At 39.4% G+C, this 24279-nt stretch overlaps 1 long non-coding RNA gene across 1 annotated transcript; it reads left to right on the forward strand.

Annotated features, from left to right (window-relative positions):
- Positions 1-21562: 21562 nt before the first annotated feature.
- LOC121303263 lies at positions 21563-23738 on the forward strand. Its single transcript, XR_005947772.1, has 2 exons — positions 21563-22900; positions 22945-23738. It is a non-coding gene; the product is annotated as an uncharacterized LOC121303263 (long non-coding RNA).
- The last annotated feature ends 541 nt before the right edge of the window (positions 23739-24279 follow it).

A 24279-nucleotide genomic window follows, 5' to 3' on the forward strand; every position in this document is an offset into this window, starting at 1 on the left:
TCATCATTATGTTTGTACTTAGTTATACCTTATCAAAAATACTGAGGCTTGGAAACTACAAACAGAACAGACAGGTGTTATCCTCCCCACATGTGCAAGGCCCGCACTGTCATATCAATTAAAAAAAAAAAAAAAAAAAAAAAAACAGGATCTTTACTGCAAATTCTATTTTTACTGGCATTGCCAAGTGTTTGCTTAGTATATGATCTCAAAGGGGAATAAGATACTACATTTCAGCAAATCTGAACACTACATGACAGCCTGAGGCACCCCTCAGGTACCATATTAGTGTTATGTTTTGTTTTTTACATTTTTGAAAAGTATGAAATAATGCACTTAGGGTATATTATTGCAATGCCTTAGTTTTGTGAACCTGCTTTGTATGAAATACAGGCAATCTGTGTTCCAGGATAATAGTTTTCAACCCTATTTTACACATATCCATAATATATTGATGTATTCACATGGGAGGTGAAAGGCTACAGTGTAAACCTGCTTTGGAAACTAAGTGCTGCCTTTTAATATTTAAAAAGCTGTAAACCCAGCAAGACCCTTCTCTGTGCCTGGAAGCACCTGTCCAGTGCAGAGCTGGGGTCAGCCCTATGTTGTCCTTTATGATGGATAAGCACTCCCTGTACCGGCAATGTGATTTTAGATGCCGGAAAGGTATCAGGGCATGAAAAAAAAACAAGAAACAACAAACGGCCCACAGCATTCCATTGGCCGGGCTCCCAAGGGGAGTTTCTTCTTCTTCTTCTTCTTCTTCTTCTTCTTCTTCTTCTTCTTCTTCTTCTTCTTCTTCTTCTTCTTCTTCTTCGCAGTCTGTAAGCAGTTTGTTATGGAGCAGCAGCTTGTTGCTGAGGGGCTCCTGTTTGTTAGCAGTGGGAGTCTGGAAGATCACATTCAGTGATACAAATAGCCACGCAGCATGACTGACTGCCTGTGCAGCTTGAATGGAAAAACATATATATACTCTTTGACATACTGACAGATCACAAGCGCATGTGTCAACAAAAAAGAAAGACAAAGAAAGAATGAAAAATGCATCACTAAATTAAAAACGACAGGAATAAACAAATAAGCAGAACATGTAAGTCTTAAAGGGATATTCAATTTCTTTTTATTTTATTGCTTTTTCATTTTATTGCATTTCTGATTCACTCATCTGCTGCTTTTTACACACTGTTCAATCAAAGGCAATTTGAAAACCTTGTCTCTGTAGAACAATGCTGATTGAAGTTTTTGTTATAGCAGAAACCTGCCCTGTGATTAGAAAGCAAGCAAAAGAAAAAAAAAAAAACATAAAAACTTTCACAACTAGTTTTGTCACCACTGAAAGTTTCAGCACTGTGCAGCACAAACCCTTCATCCGAGTGCAGTTGCAATGGGAAAAACAGTGGTCTCCAATGAACAATTAAAGCAGTTATTTCATTTTTTTTATTTTTTAGCATTTTTAGATTGTATTTACTGTGCTCCAAATTTTAGAGCAAATGAATTCGCTCTGCCAGCTAGGAAAAACGTTCTGAAGTAAATCCTGCAGAAAGGCAGGAGAGGAGAGCGAAGCTGAAGTTTGTCTCATCAGTTTAGGGATGACAGGAACTCAGTCTCGTTTCTCTTGAGCCTGGACACCAGCAGAACATGTATGTATGTATGTATGTATGTAGTTGCTTATGTAAACAGGTCAGATTTAATATGATATTAATGATGTTATACAGTATATTATATTATATATGATGGACATTATTGGCATTGAAAATAGCAATGATCCATACCTGCATATTATCTGCCAGGGAAAATGTAGGTATTTGCAAATAATGCTTCCCGGTATTACATTGACTTGACGGAGCTAACTTTTATCGGCTTCATTTATAAACAAACCAACAGCATTAAAAAATAAATAAATAAATACTCTTCTAAAAGCCCTTCCTTTGAGGTTGAATTCATAACCTCTTAGAACGTGACAGGACTTTTATTGCCCAGCATCATTTAGATCTGTTAAGTATTCCTCTCGCTATAATTGAAAGCTGTTTAGATACAGAAATTTTGTTTTGCTTTCCATACATAAAAGATTGTGTGCAAATGCATTATGATCAAACTTTCCAATAGGCTGTTTACAAGCTCATTGTTCTCCATGCTTACTGAGCAGCTGGTAACATTCTGATACACATGAACTGGCATCCAATTACCAAATGAAGAGTCAAACACGCAACCCAGATGAATCTGTATCCAGTAATTAGACATGCTGTTGATGGCTGAGAATGCACATTATTTTGAAACCCCAATTGGGAGTTATCTAATGAATACTGTTGTTTGAAAACATACTAAATAAAAACCCAACAACTACAGCAATTACACTTATCTTATGACACACTTTGCAAGGAAGCGTGATCGAGACATTGGTTCCAGCCGTAACAAAATAAGACGTGTTTTCAGCCTGGCTACCAGGTCTTAACCTCTCAAGTACAAAAATAATAATACATACATATATACAAAAATATGTTATTGTTATTGTTATTCAGTTATAGCTATCTTAGAAATGTGTTATTGACTTTTATTAACAAGTAAGACCATAGTATTGCTTGTAGGTGTCATTGAAATACATGAATAGGTGCAGTAATTATTCATATATATATATATATATTCACCAAAGTTAATGTGATTAGCTACTTAAATGAACTGACAAGTATTTTCACAACTCCGGAGTCAACAGGATCAGGTTATGATCAGGTTAAAGACTGTGGTACTTGGTACTGTTACAACACAGGTAACTATTCACAATGCAAAATCGTTATTTTGTAAGCTTTGATTCTGATTCAGGTACAATGGTCCCTTACTAAACCAATTAATCAATATATATATATATATATATATATAAAAAATGTAACATTTTATTTTTTTTGGATGTACACAAAAGTTTTAAATGATTTATTTCAGGATGTTTCAGACAAAAGTCCTTCATCAGATGTGTAGAAAGACAAGTGAACACAGTGCAGAAAACATGTTATTTTGCAAGAATTCTGTGGATGATGTCATGATTATGTCACAATAGAATATTAATTCCAAGAGGTTCTGAAGTTCCTAGTGTAAACTCTGGTTCCCTTTCTTTCCAAGAAGCATTATTTACATATAAATGGTTTGTACAAATCAGTTTCCTGCATTTCTAGCAGCTCTTTTGCTAAAGATGGGCATGTGCCAAAATGAAGCTGCCCAAGAATGTAGCCAACAGCTTGCCAAGTCCTGCCTCTCAAATACAAAGAGCACAGGTGCAGACACATTGGCTGGAAAGCTGAACCAATGCTCTTTTTTTTTTTTCAGTGCAACGGGAGGTCTGGCAACACCACTGGTTTCAATTCAAAGCCCCAAATCAAACAAACAATAAAGGACCTTAGAAACCATATGGGCTCATACAAAGAGCTGATTAAAAAGAGAAAACATTACAAATTCAACGTGCCAGAAGATACATCAGCCAGGGCGCACACCAAAGAGGCAGCTAATTTATTACAAAGAGCTCAACAGCCATTTCAGGCTTCTAGATAACGGGAAGCCAACTTAAACGAAGAGAGATCAGTGCAAGAATTAGTATATGCTGGAGATACTAGAAAAGCCTGCAAACAAGCTTAAACAAAATAAATAAATAAAGCACAGCTCATCTAATAGAGGCTTTGGGGACTGTAAAATAACTAAGGACGGAAGTAGAAAGTGTATAGCAAACCCAAAAGGACGCACCCTTGCAGAGTAGAAGTTTTTTGTAACACGTTTCTGTTCTGCTCCTATGGGAGCTACTGTATATTTTCCTATTAGTCAGGCTTTATGTATGAAAACACCTTGACAAACGTGTGCTGCATTACACTGGGGAGCACAGCTTCAACCACACTGCAGTGTGGAGAGGACAGTGAGGCTGACACATGAACAGCTAGGGCTGCCACCTGTCCCTGGTTTCCCTGGATCGTCCCGGTTTTAAGGACGCTAAATGCAAGTACTGTACATTGAGCACAGCTTAGATAAACCAGTATACAATAATACAACAACAGGCGCACAAGAGTAATTGGCTGTCAATGCTCGTTGTATTATCAGTGTTTCCTTTTGGATAAATATAGGATTTCTGTTCGGAAGTCCTGATTTTTTGGCGATCCTAGGAACAGGGAGGCTCCCTGTTATTTATTGGAATCTGAGGACATGCTAAACATGGCCAGCAACTGATAATCTTTTATTTTCTTTTAGCAACATATCTGCATGTCGGTCAAAAGTACCCGTTGCTTTAATTTTTATTTTCCCTTCAGATATCTTATCACGATTAATGTACTGCTGCGTAATGCAATTCCTCAAAACAGTAATGGCAATATTTGCGGAAATAACATTTTTAAAATTCACCTGCAGTCGTTACACGGTTAATTTAACACTGATTTACTTTCACACCTTGAATTTTCCCCACATTAAGCAATCACGGTTATGAAAACCAGCGAGCATCTCAGTCATATATAATTATTTAGTGTTTTTGTTTGCAGCCAGCAAAAAGGTGCGATTAGATGAGTATGCTATTAAATCGGAGAATAATGTCATATTTTTGAGATATATAAAAAGGCTTTTTTTTTTTTTATTCCTTGCACCAGCTGTGCAGAAATAATTATGTAAGCTTCAATGACAATTATAAGCAGCATATGATCAACAGGATATTAGTAAGCTTTACAATATACTGTCACCATTAAAGAAATAATGAATTTTCTTGGATCAAAGTAGATGAATATTTATAAGGTTGGGAATTTAGTTAAAAAGCCATTTATATTCATCCATTGCTTCCTTTTCTATGCAAGGGCATCTCTCAAAAGGTCTGGGGACCTGGGATGTCTGAAACATGTATTGGAATTACAGCGGCTGCAAAGGCCGTGTGCAATGAAATGTGAGCGGTGGTATTTGCTAATGATTTAATGATGTTTTTCTCAGTTTTTTATGTCCCCATTCAGTTAAGTGCTTAATTATGGCTTAATTTCATGGTCTTTGCTGGATTCAAATGAGGCTTTGGAAAAGGTTACTCACTGTTTAAATGATCCTTCTTTTTCTTCTTCTTCTTGAAGATAATAATAAAGGTTAGTTCAACCAGGCAATAATTTGATTTCTTTCTTTGTTTCCCAGCATTTCAAATTCATTGAGATTTGGGTCTTAGGTTTGTAAAAAAAAAAAAAGTCATAGATTTTAATAGGTTACATTTGCATAGCCAGTGATATTTAGTTTCAAAAGTTTATTTAATACAATCTTCAAATTCTGCCTCCCTTTTCTATTATTCATAAAACAGAAGCATAACAGTTTTAGATTGACCATTATGATCTTGTACTATAACAGCAATCACAGAAATCCCCTTGTTCAGTAATTTATCCTACCAAAGACTCTTTCTATCTGCAGACCTCATCCCTGCTCTTTACACATCACTAAACTGTTATTACCCACAATGTCTTCGAGAGATCGATAAATCACTTAGCTATTGCGAGTATTTGGGATTTTAATAGCAGACATTGATTTATATTGGATGTAAAGTAAACTTGATTGCATCAGTGGCTTTGCATAGGATCCTGGTTATATTTATGTGCAGGATGAAGCCATGCATGGTGAGTAAACTGTGTTGAAACCACCAGTCTACTTGTGATTGTTGCTCATTGATTTTGCGGGCGACCTCTCTCGAACACACAATCTATATTAAGTGGTTTGGTTACAGCAAGACAGCCCCCCACCCCTGTTGAAGATTTAATTGAAGGATGCTTCATAAACCTTTTAAGGTGTTATTTATGTATTTATTGGCCTTCGTCTACAGATCTGCACACAGCCCGCATATTGCATCATGTCTTCATCTGCAGACACAGTGGAGGTTAGTGTCACGATTTCTTTTGTAGGAAACAGTATATTTGTGCTGTTGGTCTAACTGCATATTTGTGTTTGTGCACTGGATTGTAAATATCAATCTCTCTTTCCTACTTCACCTGAAGAAGAGACCTTTGAGGTCTTGATAGCCTGTGAATAATTATTATTTAGTTAGTCCAATAAAAGATATCGCCTCTCCTTCTCTTTGTCTATCATCTCTGGACTAATATGGCTACCATTTCATCTATCAGAAACAAAAGGAAACACACCATATGAGCAATTGCAGTTAGAGCAAGGTGAAGGGTCATTAACAAAACAGAACATGTCATTTAAAGCTTCTATTCCTGAATATAAGATCTGGAAATGCATCTAGAATGAAATCCTGGATATAAGAGGCAAGGAGACGCGAGTTAAAATGCAGCCATTGCTGGTGTTTGTATATGAATAAGTTATTGAAAAACCCTGCAAGTTGTGCTGTACTCAAAGTTTGCTCTTGATCTCTTAAAAAATGCAATCTTCCATTCCAGCGCTCTCAGGCTTGACCTGTCAGTCAAGTACCCAGGAAGAGCTTCACGTTCGACAAGAGAACAGGAAAGTGATTTAAATGTGTTTCATTTATATTTATTACCCGCAAAAAAACTGAAAACACAAGGATGACTGCTTTATTAAACAGGGTCCTGGAAAACACATGAAGGAGCCATAAGAGGATGATTGACTTAAACACAAACTGGTCACCCAGTAATAGCAACATACATTATCCAGGGATTAACAGGAGATAAAAACACACTGTACTGAGCTGCCAAGGAACCATCAGGTGGCCATTAATTCTCTTCTTAATTGAATCACTCCCTAAAAAGGAGCTCAGACAGGCATGGCTGTAGATCTGAGGCTGAGGTTGTATCCCATTGCAACAAGCCATGCCATTATACAAGAAGACGTGCAATATGGAAATGTACAGACATGTATAATGACTCTGGCTATTTGTTGTTACTAGAAGACTTCTAGTCTTCTAGAACTTATCATACGTTTGAATCTCTGCTCTTGAAGGATAAATAGAAGAGAATTAGACATGGCGGCTCGTATGCCAAGTGGAAGCTAGTTTAAAGAATCAACAAAACAAGACACAGTGTAAATGCAGAATGAATCACTCCTCCTCCTAAACTGCACCCAGGCAAAAATGCAAAGAAGCCTGTACAGAAGTCCGCCATGCTGCACTTTTTAAATGTTAAAACCCATTGAGGTCACTTCGCTTTCAAGCTGCTGTATCTTTCACATAGCAGATCAAGCCGTTCTCCAGCGACCTCTAAGTATCTGCCCGGCGGATGGGGTTTACTCTCTGCTCTTCTGTGGAATGTATCGACAGCTACTTTTAAATGAAATAAATAGCCCGGCCCTGGGGTTTTTAATTGGAAATCTATTAGTGTACTTATTCTAAACACACGTGACAAGCCTGAGCTCTGGGTTTTATGTATTAGCAAAATGCTGAAATCAATAAGCTGTCTAGCACAGTGCAGTTTTACAGGTTACACTAACACAAAGGCATGCTGGGAACATGGTAGCGTCAAGACTGGGGCTAGCAAAAAAGAAAAAGTGAACCTTTCCTTGAAAGACAAAATGGCTGCTTTTCTTGCGTGTTAATAATATGCCGGTATTAAAGTGCCAATATATCACAGCTTATTGTGCCCTGCAAGAAGATTAGGCTGCAGAAATCCTTCATCTTTGTGGAGGCGACTAAAGGATTAATGGGAGGAAAGATTATAGATAGTGTATGTAAATTAATATTCCTTATTTACGTTCTGTATCATTCAGCTTTGTTTTTGTTTGTTTGTTTTTGGTTGTTTTGCTGCAAGCGTTATTCTTCATTTTGTACCTGGTCATCCTATAACTGTCACCTTTAGGAAAATCAAACTACAAATCGGATTATGGGGAATGAATAACTGTTGTTTGAATCAGAAATATTATTTGGTAACACTTTACATTAAGTGTCTCTAAATACTGTGTATTTACATATTAATTACTTACCTCGGTCGCTGCCTCACGTTGGTGGAAATGAACGTGTGTTTTATTTTGTTTTGTTATGAAACATGACTCAAATTCCTGAGCCCATCGAAGTGTAGCATTCATTTCAATTTGGCGTGGCTGGGTCCTCTTTAAATTGTATTGCACATCACTCTTTGAATCACCCCCAGAATGAAGCTGCCATGGCCACATTCATTTTTGTCTGACAGAGTGCCTAATCTGATCTCTGCTTTTCTTTTCTTTTCTTTTGTTCAGGTGTGTTTGTCTATTGTGACACAGTTGTTATCACAGCTTCTCTTTTTCATCCGCAGTTTGAATAATGAAAACCTATCTTGCCCCCTTTATATAACATGCACAGCGGAGACACTGGTAATTGCTTACTTCTTTATTGCTGTCATGGTTGTTCCTAGCAACCGGCAATTGCATTTATCAAGAGAATGACTAAGGCAAATCACAAAATAGAAGTAAAAATTGTTTTACAGAAAGGTTGCGTGAAACAAAAAAGGTGCTTCAAAAAGTCCGATTTTCTGCCGGGTGGCGATGACTTCAGAAGAAAGCAAAGTACATGCCTTGCAGGGGCACAGCAAGAAAAGCCTTATATATAGCCAATGGAAGCATGACAGAGACAGCTGCGTTCTAAACATTAGCTCGGTTAGGGTTAAGTTATTTAAGTAGCAAAGCACTAAACGCGTTTTTAATGAATTCATTCAGGAAGAGACACATTAAAACCAAGCCACATACCTTGAAATCCTGGGCCCTTTTTGTATTTGTTATTTGCTATTTGCTTTATGTGAAGTGTATTATTTTTTATGGAAAACATTAATAAAAAGAATGAAAGCAGATAATAATAATAATAAATAATAATAATAATAATAATAATAATAATAATAATAATAATAATAATAATAATAATAACGCTTCAGAAAGTAGCACTGCATTCTCACAGGATATTTGATTTCATCACGCTGCCACAAGCATTTTAGCTGCATCCCTCTCTCTCTCTCTCTCTCTCTCTCTCTCCCCCTCTCCCCCTCTCCCCCTCTCTCTGTCTCTGTCTTTCTCTCTCCTCTCTGCCCTCAGGTGCTAAAAGAAGCAGTTAGTTATGCAGCTTCAGAGAACTTCAACTTCACACGCTGTCCTGGGACAGTGGGTTATTTATAGACAATATTTTAAACAAGATGCTACTTCTGTTTTTAAAAAAAATAAAAATAAAAATCTCCAAAAAAGTAGTGGCTCAGCACTGGGAAACTAGGGTCTGGATCGAAGCTACACAGCATACACAGCTATGTATATCTGCATTACCTGTCTGTACCTGAATTGTGGCTTGATAAGTACACTCTACTTGAAGAGGTAATCATGTTATTGCTATATACACTTTGAGAACCCGGTCTACAGTCTGCAAAAAGATTAAAGAAACTACACTATAAAATAAACTACACTCTGACCAGTTTATTATCACCCACTTATTACCACTACATCAGCCTGCGCTTTTGCTAGACTGGAATTAATACGTGTTTACACACCTCGAGATTTCACCCCAGTAGGTGACTGCCAGCGCCCTCTGCTGGTGACTCCACCCTCAGCAACAGTGGAGTTTTGCTCTTCAAGCAGGCTTCTTCTTCTTCGTTTTAAGTAGCTGGAAATAGCTGGTAGTCACAGAGTGCTGTGGATGGAGGTTTGTGACGAACGAAAGAGAGATGCTATTATCGCAAGCTCGCAGATTCCTCTTCAAATAAAGACTTAATAAACCTCAAGTGGTCGTCTCACTTTCTCAGGGAAAGCAGCGTTTGATCTTTCCTAAGCAACAGAGCAGGGTGGCAGGGCTGGGCTCCTTTTCTGTTTGCTATCTGGAAAGAATAAGAAGAAGCCATCAAACACAAACGCACCTGTGGAATTTTTTTTTTTTTTTTTAGAATGAAGGTTAAATCTTGTTTAGAATGAGGCATACATGTTGCATTTTGTACCTAATTACGGTTGTGTTATTTTCAGAATATACCACTTATCTCCTTAGTTCAAGAAAGTGAGGCTGAGCCAAGTATCTAAGTGAGCTTCATACCCCACCAATATGATGCTCTTTGGTTGTCTTTGCAGACACTTGCTCAGCTCTAAATACATTTCATTGTACTGTGTGGTCTATACATTGCCTATATATATTTCTAAGTAGAGATTGAGAGAACAGCACACAGACAGAAAGACACACAGACAACATAGCTCGGCTGTGTTTGTTTGCATTAACTGAAGATGTTTACAAATGCTCTCCAGAGAGGAAGAGTTGCAAAACGGTCTCTCGAGCCGCCGAGAAGACACTGAAAAGTGTTCTTTTTTCACGCGGCCATCTTAACTTGTGATCCAGGCTGTTTACTTCATTGTCTTGGCGAGATATTAATTCCCCGCGACAGCTGGAGCAGCCCGCTAGCAAAAGAAGTGATTCACCCACCGTACATGCAAGAGGCTCACGTGACAAATGTGACACGGGGGGGCTCTTTGAAGCTGTGGCACGTGAGCGCTATTTTTGACATGATTATTATAACAACTTTCTGGGCAAGAAGCTCATATTAGCCAAGGATGGGGGACTGGGGTAACCAACTGAAGTGAGAATTCTGTTTAATGGTGTAACAAACCTAGCAGATAAGCGACGCATAATTACAATGTTATTATGCATAGCTACAATGTACTTAATATGCATTATTTTTTCTGCATGATATAACCCGAACCCTAAACCCAACCGAAACCCTCACTTTTTTTCGATACAATATATTGTGCAAAAAGAGTTACACTTTAAATACATTGTAAATATTCTTTATAACATTGTAATGATGTGTTAAACACATAGTTACCATGCAGCTGCTATTAAACAAGACAGTAATTGGAGACACTTCATGCAAAGTGTCACCTATTATTATTATTAGTATATATTAATTTGTATGAAACTACTTTTCATGGAAAGTCTTTGCTGCACTACATGGCCAGTTGCTTTACTACAGAAAGGTTGTGTGAAACACAAAAGCTGCTTCAGAAAGTCTGATTTTCTGCCGGGTGGCGATGACTTCAGAAGAAAGCAAAGTACATGCCTTGCAGGGATCACAGCAAGAAGAAAAGCCTTTTAATAATACATGAATCCCGAAGACATTCAACCATGAATTAAAAAAAAGAAAAGAAAAAAACTGCACACCACGTCTGTCGCCACTAGGCAGTTTAAAGCCATTCTAAGCCAGACAGATCAGCCTATGCATTGGATTGACTAAGCTCGCTGTGGAAACACCTGTAACAATGGGAGAAGACTTGTGTCCAATCACACGTGCTTTCTTGCACTCTGTTCTAACAAAGGAAATAAGAAGACAAGGTAAAACTAAGGGATTTGAATGCTTCTCCTTGCGAGTGATGTAATTCGCAGCCTTGGAAACTTTAGAATTCCAAAACAGCTGCCATGAATATTTGACAAAGTTTGGAACGTAATTCCAGTTTACATTTTTTTTATTTTTTTTTTATTTTAAAATGCATTAAAACAATAATTTTTTCATCAGTGATTCAGAGTGAGAGGAAGGAAGAAATGAGCATTAGAAACAAGCCTAAAATAAATCAAACCAGATGTCTATTATTAAAATGACTGACCCAGTTTTACTCGCTAAAATACAGCTGAAATAAATTACATCAATGTTTTAGCAGTCAGGCTTTACCTAGAAACCTTTTTACCTAGAGACATTAAATAAATGCTTTTTTTTTTTGTTTTTTTTTAAATGTGTTTTGTTATAACTGCGGTAATGTCCTTGGTAAACACACAAGCATTGAGGTGTAGACACATTTGTCAAAATGAAAAAGCAACAGTGAAACAAATTATGACATTCATTGCACCGTTAGACTCGGTATAAAACCTATTATATTCTTATCAGTCAGCATGATGTCTTCAAAAACAGAAGCGGCACGTTTTATCTTCCTTGATTAAAATGCCTGTCTTTTGTGTCACTTGTTTTTTTTGTGTGTGTGTGTGTCACATGTTTTTGAATCTGAATGAACTAGATGTGTCCGTCAGATCAACACTGAGACCAGCACAGTTCATTGCACTGGATCCCAAGATATAGCCATCAGAAGCTCAGCCAATCAGATGTCAGTACTGTGAAAGCCCTGCACCCTTGTCAGTGCTGTTTTGTGAATACTTTTTAATTCATGTAAAGTGTTACACACAGTGTACATACCGGTACCTTTACCATAGAGGGGAAACTTCTTTTCTTTAGTTTTTTGTATTTGTATTATTTGTAAAAACCAAAACAAATCAAGAACAAAATAAAAAAAAATACCAATGAAAGCAAGATCACTGTGGTTAGAGTGATAGAGAAGGGAAGAATATGCTTAACCACTCTGCTTTTTCTTACTGAAAAGCACTCTTCAAACCCCTGTATATGAGCCTGCCAGAATAATGGCACTGATACTGATAAATGCAAGGGGTTGATTGGCAGGGCTGAAAGTGAAGTTCAATCGCAGGTGGAGGTAAATCGTGCAAACCATTCCTGTCGTTACTGTTATCGCCCAAGGGGGTGGCTGATAGACTTGCAACAGGGTTATCTGCATTTCCTCACAGGTTTTAATGACTGTCTGCTGATTATGTATTCATATTATATACCCCTGGAGTTTTTTTACTCCATTGATCATGCAGATGGCTGATCCCCTTTACTAGGTGATGTTAGAGCTGGAATTGTGTAGTCTAGTGAGATCGCCTTTAGATACTGAGCAGTAGTTTCTGAAAGCTGTCATCAGAAGCACATGAGAAAAACAGCATCGACAGTCTAAAACGAACATGAAACAGTTTTAGAATACTTAATTAAACATCAGCGACGGGAAAGGCAGTTCTTTTTTTTGTTTTTTGTTTCTTGATTAAAAATCGTCAATTCTGAAAATGAGATGTGGGCCATTAATTACATTTTTTAGCAAAATGAAAATGGTATTTTCAAACATTACTACACACTTGCATCATATGCTTTAAGTTGGCTTCTCAGTCAAGCTTGGGCTAAATACAAAAATGTTTCTGAAATACTTACAAACCACTATTGAGTGTCAAATAGAAAAAATAAAAAGAAGATCGATAACATAACTTAACTTCCATTGTAAATACAAGCCTGTTCTACCTGGCTAAATAAATACATAAGGAATGGATACACTTTTATATAAAATATTAACAAGAGACTAATATTCTCTATTGAGCAAAAATACATGTGTTATTAACAACCAAGGCTGCCCAATGGCTCTTGAACAGGCAGCACAGATGTTACCAGTTTCTCCAGCCCTAGCTTGGATTCTTACAGTCACTGTTCTCTGACAGCATCTGAATACCAAAGTAGCATGTATTTAGCCACCTTGTTTAATAAAACATGTGCATTCCTCTAACAAATATTATCTGGGGTCAGCTGCAACGAAAGCTTAAATTGTACGAATAAAATGAATGAGGAGGGTCAGGTAGCATGAATATGGAAACTGGATTACACCCGGGGGTATTACTGAACGTGCCTATCTTAGCTCTGTGGCTGAGCTGAAGCCCGTCGATCAGAGTTTTCTTTAGCGCTGCCTATCTGCCAAGGTTTCTCCTGCCCCCTGTTTCTGTGCAGTCAGCCTCTGCACTATCTGGGATGTTGTTCTGTGAACACTGCAGAGAGCTGCGTTTCATTCTGAAAACGGGAGGATTTATTGACGATAACAATAGCAGACAAGGCAAGGGGATCCAGGCTGTCTTGGTTTGGTGGTGCTGTACATTGACAGTAGCTGGATATAACGCTACGTCCCTGCTACAGTACAGCCTCAATGTTATGAGCTCCACATTTATGAGGTTTATTACTGTGTCTTTTATTAATTAATACAGTGCAGCTGCAGCACCTCAGAAAAGCAGATTCCAGCTGATTGCTTTATTCCTTACCTTCTAAAATGAATTTCAGTCACTCAGGTCCAGTGAAGTATGGGCTATGAACACCCTGTCTGACCCAGACACACACATTCATCTTTCAAGAGAATTGCATTACCCTGAACACAAACACCAGTCTGTCAGCACAGCTTGCTTATGATACATTAGTGAATGTGTTCTTTCAGAAGAAAAAAAAATCAGAATAGGGTATTAAAAAAATGAATCCTCATACAGTCCTGGAAACTACTACTGAAAATCAGTATTAGTTAGAAACTTGAATTAACATTTTCAATATTTAGGGATTGCTGATTCTAACGCACATTTATGAAAATCATCCTCACTCTGTCTCACTCTTTATATTATCAGTTTGGCAAAATCCCACAATTCCTCCAAATATCAAGTCATTCGGTATGGTCCACAGTTTTGGTATTGTGCACACCCCACTTGCCACCCACCAATCTCACATACAGTGTTTTTTTCTTTTTTAAAATGTATCTTTTTGTTAAAAAGCAACACCGTTGCGCTGATTGTTAAACTGCTCTTGTGACAGTCTGGCCACTGAATCAGTAAGCCCTGCAATCGGTTCTTACACAATGACCGACAAACCTAACAGAAATCAATTTCCTGAGTGATAGAGCTAGGAGTGTGAGCAGGCACTGAGATTTAGAGCCCCTGCAGATGAAAGCTGTAGATCCCTTTCTCTTTCTTTGCATTCCAGCGGCTGAGATTGAACACTTCTGATGGAAAGACAGAGTGATAAATGTAGCAAGGCTTTGGAGCAAAAATGTATTTTAAAAAATCACAATGGAACCTAAAAGGATTTGCATTTTCTGCACATAAACTTGAGTTTTGCAACTCCGTTTTGCATGGCATGAATCAGTCATGCAAGTAAACATGTACTGAATTTTAGTAACGTGTTAATAAACATTCCACACATTTGCAATAAGAATAATATAACCATGTATAAGGCTGTGAGAGGTGTTAATTGATACACAAATGCATGCCTTATACACGTGATCAACATCATTTTTTACAAAGGAACATGGAGTGAATTCAAAATGAATTACCTCAGAGCTCAGAGGAAGTGCAGGAGATATTCAGGCATTATTCCCGTGGTATTCAATTATGAATTGGCGACCATTATTATAAAAGTTTTTACCGAGGAATTACTTTTGACGAAAAGAAAACCTAAAATACATAACAAATAAAAAAACATATTTACATCTTCATTGACAGTCAAATAGCAAAAAATAACCCCTCCCCATCAGTAGTGATCTGAACTATGCACCACTGTGACTCCAGAATCCAGACTGCAATCACTGGCAATGCCTGCTGTGATTGATAGCATTGCTTAATTACAGGATATCTGGTAGTGCTAGGATTTGTTCTCTATTTCCCTACAGGGGCTTGTAGTTCTGTACAGCTTCCCATTTCTCAATCAATATTTACCATTTCATAAATTGGAAAGATGTCTCCTTCATAACTGCGTTATTGATTGAAAACAAGGAGGAAAAAAAAATGTGACAGACAATCTCATCTCATCTGGTCGTCTGCACCCACGCTCCCCGGCCTCACAGAAAGAAAAGCGATGCCTGGAAAACAGCTCGGTGACTTTCCCTTCTGGAGGCCTGGGTTCAATTTTAGCTCAAGGCAAAGGTGAAATAAGTTCGGTGGTCTAAACATAGCTCTTAGTGAACAGCGGTTTACATCATGATGTGAAATTGATAAGCGTGGAGACTGAGCTGCTCCCTCTTGTCCCTGGCTGATCCGATTCTGGACCTGTGCCTTTGATAAAAGTCTTTGATCTTGCAGGAGCCAGTTGGTCCCGCCTCACTTATTAGATATTTTGCTACGGAGGCCTGACCCTCCCTAATTACTTTCAGGTCCAATTCTTTTCCCCCAGAAAGAAAGAAATACAGGTAATCGTTTTTTTTTTCTTCTTTTTTTCACAAGGTGACTCACTCAGTCATTTCTGGTTGACACATGTTTTGTTATCAGATTTCTGCATTCTGGGCATTCAGATCCCAAGCGGTCTGCCCATCTCCAGAGAAAAATGAAATATCTCACAGATTTCAAATGAACATATAGAACGATGGGATCCACGACTGTGTGACAGGCTGCATCAGGCAAAGCAGAAGGAAGGGCTAGATGAGAGCTGTCAGGACTCAGTGAGGTGTTCAGAGGAACAGAACAATGGAGATGGTGGTGCCTTTGCAAGTACTGCAAATTGTGCACTAAAGAGTTAGCAGCTTTGCTTTCAGTGTCTACAAGTAGAACGTATTCTCTAACTATGACACAGCTACTGAACCAGGTGAGCCAAGAAGGAACTTGCTATCCAAATTAACCTCACTCCGCATATTAGGTTTCGATTGACTCAATCTGTGCCCCATCAGAATGCAACGTGTTCCGAGATGCAAATCTACAGCCATTCATAACAGTTGAACACCAGAAAATGTCCACGCCCACCCCTGCTGCCTATGTCAATTCCACAGTATTGTTGTTGTGTAGTGTTTGAAATTTCGAGATGCTGCGTTGGGAGTGTGATGCACTGTACTGTGTGTCTAGACCAAACACAACACTAGCAGAAGCATGGCTGTAAAACCCTGGAGCTGTTAGAGGCACAACCAGGGAAATGATGTTCATCTGAAAAACTGATCACTTTCTACAGGCTCTTGCGTCACAATGCTGGTCCCAGAGCAGCGTATTAGATACTGCTTTTAACAATGTGATTTGCTTGTGACTAATTGAGTGTGATTGTGTGCTTTGGTCACCCAGGACTCTTATGCAATGCAGATCGGTTTGGACACCCTTTCCAAACATGACAGATGAGAATTGAATGCAGAGCACGGATATGTACAGCGCAAGACATGGGAAAGTAATGGGCTTGTTCAATAGCACTTTAACAGAAGCATGTGCATCCACACTTAAACAAAAATATACTTGGAAATGCCTCAGAACTGTGATGGTTTTGCACCTGGATTTAAAATGCATTGAACTTTCCCTGCAAAACAATCTGAACCAACCCCCAAAACACTCCCACCTCCACCTGCCATCATTAACAAAGGAAACCCAAACGTGTGACAGTCACCATTCACACTTAAAGACGCAGGCCCATTCCAATGACCTTTCTGTCCATCAAGAAGTGTTTTGGCTTATTAGAGGAAGGAAACAATACCACAGCTCACAACTTTCAGCCAGGCTGAATACAAGCTGCAAACCAGCAGAAAATGATTTGTTATAGCCTCTTAAAAGCAGCCTTGCGACAGCTTTTGATTGATACCCCTGAGGTTCCCTGTTATTAAGCTGTCTCTCACTGTAATCTAATATCATCAGAATCAGCAGCGTTCTCGTGAAAGCGGACAGGGCTGGAGAGCTCCACAAGAGAGCACGGATATATAAATATAACTTCTGTGTGAGTTCAGAAGTGACAGATGTTTAATACCATCACACTGCTGTCTCTCAATGGAGGAGGACAACATTATTGTATTTTTTTTTTACAGTTTATCTTAGTTATGGTGCAATATTATTCTCTGGCACTATATATATTATTTTCATGCCATTGTCTTCTGGTTCAAGGAAGAAATGCCACTAACTGAAAACACAGTCAAAGAAAAAGCCATAGCGTTAATCAAAGCAGCACAGTTCTTTTGGTATACAATTTAAATCCTAAACAAAATATCAGTCAGCTAGACTGTGCGGTCCATCCAGCCCACAGAATTGGACAGGTTCCCTATATTAGTCTTGTGTTTATATATATATACACACACTGCTAGGGGATTGCAAGATTTAAACTCATGGGCATCTGTCTCCAGCTAAAACTCAAGTCAAGTGATTCAGATGAGCAGTTTCTCCAGACAAATGAGTTGGAGTCCAGTAAACTCGCTTATGCACAGAAGCACAGCTTGCTTTCTTCCTTGTGCTTGAACATTATTTTAAACACCATCCAGACAATGCTTAACATACTGGGCTCTTACAGTCTCGCCATTTAATTATCACAATCTTCAAGCCAATCAATTGGCATCTCTCAACAGTACGCTGGGATGTTTGAGACAGTAAGTGCTGCATTGAGAACTCACAACCGTGCGTCTCTGAACCAGCCACATCAATTCAGACAAGTCAATACCGAGATCTCTGAGGAAGTAAATTAAAAGACAGAGAACTCAGCATTCGGACTTGGAAAGATATAGAAAATACAGAGGCTAAAAGAAAAGGATTGGTAGAGAAGGGGGTCGTTGAGTGCTGACCGTATCAATGCGATTTGACTTGTGAAGAATTAAGTCAATGAGGTATATATATATATATATATATATATATATATATATATATATATATAGAGAGAGAGAGAGAGAGAGAGAGAGAGAGAGAGAGAGAGAGAGAGAGAGAGAGAGAGAGAGTAGATTTCTCAAAATAAATCTGTGATATTGCAGCCAGTATTTAGTTTCCTGTTAGTTGAAGTTAGAGGGCATTATGATCCTTCCACTAGACTTTTTTTATTGTCATGTGACCTTGCATTAGCCAATTGGGATGTAGTAAAGAATAGTGCAACCATGCAGTAGTAAACAGGTCTGCTCAATGTTCTGTATAAACTGTCAATGAACGAAATGGCGGGGAGTCTGAGCAGCTAAGGGGAGGTCAGCTGCTCATGAAACTGTGCTTTCCCTGAAGAGCGTGAGATTGATCTCATCCTCCAGGCTCTTACACTGTAACAGCAAAGCCCTGCTGTTTAAACAGGTCGCCTGTTCACTGTCTTTCACTCAGTGTTGTTTTAACAAAACATTATCCTTCTCTGTCAGCCTTTTGGGAAAGGTCCCCTTTCAATCAGCTTTGCAATCCTGGGTTCTTGGGTTGCCTTAGGATCCAGCGATACAGATTCCTTAGATGTTACTTTGACTAAACCCCCCCCCCCCCCCACAGGTCTTGATAACACACCACTGTGAACCATAATGATGGTAGATAGCTCGAAATGCATTCTGAATTAGACTTGCTCACTGCCTAAATAAGGTCATTGTTCCCTTCAGCTCTTTAAATTGCACGCCCAGTAATTGTAATCAGGGCTGTACACAACTAGTGCTATCAATATCATTAAACAGTTATTTTATATATATATATATATATATATATATATATATATATATATATATATATATATATATATATATATATATATAGTAAGAGCATGGCTAATTATGCTAAAGAATAACAAAAGCATAGCTTATGCATAAACAAAGCATGTGAGACTACAACTACTTTACCATTGCAAACTTTTCTAAAAGATAAGTAAGTTTCAGCTTACTCTACCAAGGACAATCAAAACTTTCCGCTAAGGCAAAGGTTACTACAGTCACCTGACGCAGTAAATAGCAGAATGTTCTTGCAGGCAGCTAGCAGAACGTTCTCCATCACTCACACTGTGATTAATGGGCATGTAAATGGCTCAATTACAGCTCAATGAGCCCGGCATCATTGTCTGAGTGGCACAGCTTTCGTGAATGGTGATTCCTTTGCACGATGAAAACGTTCTCCTATAAAACTTTCTCCAGTAAACTGAGGAGTTGAGAAGGTGAGATGAGGTGCCCAGTGGTTTGCAAAAATTTAAGCTGTGTTTTCTGGTTAACTCTTCTTTTACTGTACCTTTACACTGGATTTACTACACTTTACCATAGTTAGCCTCTACGTTTCTACAATGCTTTACATTGACTTCACTACTCTTTTGCACCACTCGTTGCACGCCTAATATATTTCAATCTTTACAAACACTGAATAGTTTTCCCTCTGTGAGAGACCATTTGAATATCGTTCTTAAATACAGACTCTGTTGACTTTCAATTTGGATCAAGAAGAAGGTAACGATGAACTACATAGCCATCAATCGCTCCTGAGTGAGAGACACACTGACCCCCAGTCAGGGAGTTCTCTGATCATTTATTTTTTTCTAGACCTGCAGCTTGAACCAGCGAGCTAAGCAGCACAAATTGCTTCCAACATCATTTTCCTGCAGAGAATACAGAGTGAGCAAGGTCAGCCGGATACATAGTAGAAAATCACGCCAGTTTGCATCAGCGATGTCTTTATTTCAGATTCACTGCAGCCTTGAACTGAGAGGCGCTGGAGGAAGCTACTCCAGGGCGAGCCCACTGGAGCGACGTGTGGAATGAAATTGGGAAAGAAAAGCAGCCGTCAGCTGCAAGATACACATCCCAGGAGCTCTGCTGCCAAAGCTGGAATAAATCCCATGTTATATTAATATGTGCACAGTACCGGTAACTTTAGAGGTTTAATAATAAACCATATTTTAAAAACAGACTACTTTAATTCCACAGCAGCACAGTAGAGCACAGGGCATTGCTAGCTGTGTAATTACATTTTAATAGCTGGGTAATTACCAGGGGTTCCTGCTCTAACACGGTAGCTGCTATGCATTTACATTGCGTTGCGAACAGCAGGATGTTGATTGATGTAATTAAATGTTAACAGTTTAGCACGTGTCATTACCATGTAATTACACACGTATTCCTCCAGTAAGCAGAAATATATACCTAAACGAGCGTGCATGCAGTCCATGGTGTTGCCTTCCCTGCTAATGCTGTGGTCTGCTGTTACACAATGCTATTAAAATGGGATTGCTGGGGTACATTTCCACGCTCCGGTGTTTTCTTGAATGTGTTAACGTATTGATGTAATGCTTCCAGTCCTGCAGTTATAAGTACAGTGCAACTAGAACACTGCTGTGGTCATTAGTGTGTTCATTTCGCTTAGTTTTTACCATGCATGAATGGAACACACACACACACACATATATATATATGAGAACTCCACTTAACCTGCTTGCCTGTGCTTTTTTGAATTGCTTAATAACACTCTGCTGTTCTTTTGCTATGCTGCAGTGTTCCGCATGTATAGCTGCGGCTTAAACGGTGAGCAACAGTTGTGCTTCTAGAGGACGTGTATCATGGAATAATTAACGTTTCTGATGGTCTGTCACTGTCCAAAAAGAGAGAATAAAGCAGACAGGATTCTACAATAGCATACAGGGCAAGGAGGCTGTTAGTGACTGCAGCTAGACACAGATAAATCTCTGGATGAGAAATGGTGGAAGAGAGGCAGGTACACAGAGGGTGTTTAAAGGTGAGCTTGCAGCCTGTAATGTACATTTCAATAGCTAGCTTTGAACTGCAGTGAAACGCCTGTGTAGGCGTTACCACAGTAAAACATTTCCCCTCCATTCTACAGTGAAAACATGGTAAAGCACAGAGCGTGTATTGAAAAAAAAAAAAGAAAAGGCATGGTAACAAAATGACATCAAGCAAATTACAACAAGAAATGACCATGGACTCTGATTAAATTACACACCCCACTCACTTGCCATGACCTCCCCTCCTCGCTAACATCAGAACACATCACTGACACTTATTATAAATGGACTGCACTGCAGCTGAAGGCGATAACCTGCACACCAGTCAATTTGCCTTGCAAGATATCCGGTTTCTACTGCCTGAGTAACTAACATGCTTGTAATAGCCAGCCTGCAGTGTACTGCATGACTGAGATACAATGATCTGGTTGGATCGCTGTATATTCTAACAAACAGAGCTCTGCAGTGCTGCAGGAGTTCTGGAACACAAGCTGCAATGGTGCTTGCTATTACCGTTGGCTAAGTTCTATTTTCTAAAATACTGTCTAATATCTAACTAGCCCCCAAAGGCTTAAGTTACCAGTGTCCTAAGCAAGGGAAGCATGCTATTATTATTAATTAGTCATTTTAGCAGACGCTTTTATCCAAAGTGACTTACAGAGACTAGGGGGTGAACTATGCATCACAACTGCTGCTGCAGAGTCACTTACAATAGGACCTATGTCTGCCTGTACTACTTAGTGTTATGGATTCTGTGGTGTTTTGAGGGGTACGGAAGTATTTATTTTAATACAGATACCCCAGTTAGATGCTAACTCAACATTATAGTTTACAGGAGAGTACCATGGTAAGATCATATGACACTTTATTTTATTCAATCATTACAATTTTTAATAGGGAAGAGAAGACAGATGGAGCAGCATTTCTAAATATATACAGAAGTGAAGAGAGCAGCACATTGCTGCTGGCTAAAAATACAGAGCCAGCAAAAACCTGAAGCCAAGTTACACTTATCAGCTAGACCTGGCTACCAAACAGCAGTCATGGGGAGGCCTGTCTGGCACACAGCTACAAAGTTTAGAGGCTAGACTTCTTTGACGCACCTAAGCATTTTGTATCCACAAGTCTGAGGCAACTGACTGGAATAGAAGAGGAATCGTGCTGTGATGTAGCAACCTGAACAGAACATGAGTGTTAAACAGATCTCTGCTGCCACCTGCTGAATACCCAATGAAGTGCATCTCTCTCTCTCTCCGCTCTCAGGGGTGGGGGCAGTGACACTGTTGCTATTGCTAATACAAAGAGGTAAGAAATAGATTTTGGATTAAATTGTAAGGACTATTTTAAGTGTTGGTGGCAATAAAGAAGCCTGCATCTCTTCCTTGTTGAACACCTGCAGCCCCACACACAAACGCACCTTGTGCCTTGGACACCGCTGTTAGTAGCCACTGGAGGGGAAACCCATTTCAAACGCTTAATTGGCTGCCATTAAAGCACCACCTGTCATTTGCAATGGACCAGAGAGCTGGCGCCGCTGCAGCTGAGTCCAACAGCAACGTCACAATCACAACACACTTCACAAGACCAGGTGAAAAAATGAGACTGCAATTCAGATGCTATTATTAGCCTCTTAATGATTTTTATTGAAGGGGGAGGGGAATAATATTGTCCCTACCGCTGCTAGGCAAAAACATTTCTGAAGTGGTACAGAGCGGATCGTGGAGTCTGTTTCTGCAGATGCATGCATGGTGTTTAGCATTGGCAGTGCACTAATTCGCTTGCAAGGGCACTTCACCCTCTCATGCCTCCTGAGCTCTGTGTGCGACACTGATAGAGGTCCTGTGTATCTGTCCTGAGCTCTGTATGCGACGCTGATAGAGGTCCTGTGTAACCGTCCTGAGCTCTGTGTGCGACGCTGATAGAGGTCCTGTGTATCCGTCCTGAGCTCTGTGTGCGACGCTGATAGAGGTCCTGTGTATCTGTCCTGAGCTCTGTGTGCGACGCTGATAGAGGTCCTGTGTATCTGTCCTGAGCTCTGTGTGCGACGCTGATAGAGGTCCTGTGTATCCATCCTGAGCTGGCGATGAAGGAACAGAAGAGCCATGACCTTTTGTAAAAATTTAACAGAGATGCACAAGCTGCCCATGGGTATCTCTGTATATATATTATACACATACATACATACACACACACACACACACACACAGCAATCCGTCCTATAGTTATTATATTAACTCACAGCTAGACCATGTTGACAGTAAATTGAACCAGCACTAGATTTTCCTGTATCAGGGCTCTTCGCTAACTCACTGTCCCCATATTTCACAGTGTTTTTCGTGTGTAAGTCAGACAGCGCTCTAATAAACAGAAGCCTTGTTTGTTTTTATATCTACCAGTTTATAATTTATTTTATCGCTAGTTCATTTGGCCTCACTTGCTCTCCCGCGTCAGCTGTGCTTCTGTATAAGACATGAAAACGAACACACTCAACTGCTTCATTGTTCTGGGTCTTTCTGTTCCGTGAGCGCCTTGTCAGCGTGTCATTTTTTGGGATCAAAGGCTGTTAGTCGTCAGTATAGCACTATGGAAAAATGTGCGTAGAGAAGGGATCCCTCTCACCATCTGTTCCTGCCTGCTCCAGGCTTGTGAGGGGGGATGCCATTGCCTTCATGCTGACTGTTCTAGTGTTAACCACGCATTACAGCTACATGAGAGTTTGTCAGCTTTTTAGACTCATTTAGTCAAAGCTAAATGAAAATGCCATTTCTCGTGTTTGTAAAAGCGTCCTTATGTCCTGGATGATATAAAGAATGAAAGAAAGAAAGAAAGAAAGAAAGAAAGAAAGAAAGAGCTTAATCTAATTAACAATTGAGCTGTTAATGCCCAGGTTGTAAATGAAGCTTCTGCTCAGACCAGAACAATGAACAGTGAGATTAGGATGACTGCAGCATGAAATTGATCAGGCATGCGTAGTTTAGACCCCAGTGATCATCCCACCTTAGCCCAGAGCACATCTCATGTAAAAGACCTGCAGGCAGGCAGGTAGGCAGAGAGGTACTGCCTGTGATAGCGTGGATGTCTTCCTTGACATGCTGTAATGAATTAAAATGTCCCACTGCACTAGAACACGTCTCCAGCACGAATTGATCCTGCACATGCTGGTTACGTACCTTCAAGCAACGTGTGCTGTTCGTTTGAGCCCCCTGCTGGAATCTTTCGCAGTTGCGAGGAGGACAGAGCTGTGGATGTTAACTAGTAGGGTGAATAACAGACGAGCGTGCCTGAGTGACAGGTGTGTTATAGAACGGCCCTGCAGGACTAGGCTATGTATGGTTTGCAGGATTTGACTACTGTAACAAATACGCTGTGTGCTTGTACCCACACTCTGAGT

The sequence above is a fragment of the Polyodon spathula genome, chromosome 32 (genome assembly GCF_017654505.1).
Source record: "Polyodon spathula isolate WHYD16114869_AA chromosome 32, ASM1765450v1, whole genome shotgun sequence".
In the NCBI taxonomy this organism is placed as follows: Eukaryota; Metazoa; Chordata; class Actinopteri; order Acipenseriformes; family Polyodontidae; genus Polyodon; species Polyodon spathula.